Below are 1,346 nucleotides of genomic sequence, written 5' to 3'. Positions count from 1 at the left end.
AATAGTACTTTGATTCAATGTGACAATAATTCTACTATACAACTATCAAAGAATTCTGTTTTTCATGGCAGAAGCAAACATATTGATATAAGGTTTCATTTTCTTAGAGATTTGACCAGAGACAAAATTGTGGAGTTGAGTTACTGTAATTCTCAAGAACAAGTTGCAGACATAATGACAAAACCTCTCAAGTTAGAACAATTCTTGAAATTACGGAGTATGCTGGGAATGGTTGATGCGTCAGTTATAAACTAAATGTTTGTTTTTCTTTTTAGTTTAAGGGAGGGAATGTTGATGTGAATAGAAGTTAGTGGTAGTTTCTTGTAAATAGGAGTTATGTGGAGTAGTTATATGGAGTAGTTATATGGAGTAATTTTAAATATATTGTATCTGCAATAGTATATATATTGTAACTTTTTAACTGCAGTGGTTGAATTTGAAGATTAAGAAAAAGAACATTCTCTCTACAACTTGTATGTCATTGTTCTTTTTAACAATATGATCATGAAAATCTTATAAAAAATAATTGGACTATTCTTTTGAACTATTTAGATAGAAATTACATTACATAATATGAAAATGATAAATCCTAAAATTCTATAGCTTCAATTCAGAGGAGAAGAGAACGATCATGCACACTCGCATGTTCCTTATTTTGTTAGTAGTTAAACTACAAATATATGATCAAATAACTAATAAGACAATTTCCATTTTCGTGAAACTGGAGAATTATTATGCCTAGCAAACGAATATTGTCCTTTTTTTTTTTCTAATTAGAGGCAAGAAATTAAGATTAACAGAAAAAGAAAAAGGACATTATACATTATCTACTGTGTCTCTTGACGTGCACGCGAGGGGTGGGGATTGAATTCTGAAAATGGAATGGTGTGATGTTGTGGCCGCTAACATGATAAATGATAATGGCTCTTTTGAATCTGTGTTGCCAAGCTGCCTACAACTACAAGCAGGTTGGTTGGTTGCAAATGTGTGATTAACACTGGAGTATGAATTGCAATTTGCTTACTTTTTTTATCTGCTTCTAGGATTTAATAATTTCTGACTTGTTTTAATTTTAAATTTTTAGAATTGAAGTCTCATCTATTAACATAGGTATTTTTTTTAAAAGATTGATTTGGTCTTTTTAAGAGATTAATCCAACGTAAAATTTTATAAAAAGTTATTTTATGATTTTTTAAAAAATAAAAAAATTACCTCAAATAGTAAATAGTCTGACGAGTGTAAACTGGCATGTAAATTAGTGAGATTAAATCATTAGATATACTAATTTTTAAACTAATATAGTTTATAGGAGTTTAATTACTGTAGGTGTAAATTTTTTATATTAA

Source organism: Glycine soja, chromosome 10 (genome assembly GCF_004193775.1).
Source record: "Glycine soja cultivar W05 chromosome 10, ASM419377v2, whole genome shotgun sequence".
Classification (NCBI taxonomy): domain Eukaryota; kingdom Viridiplantae; phylum Streptophyta; class Magnoliopsida; order Fabales; family Fabaceae; genus Glycine; species Glycine soja.
This window is presented reverse-complemented; position numbering follows the sequence as displayed.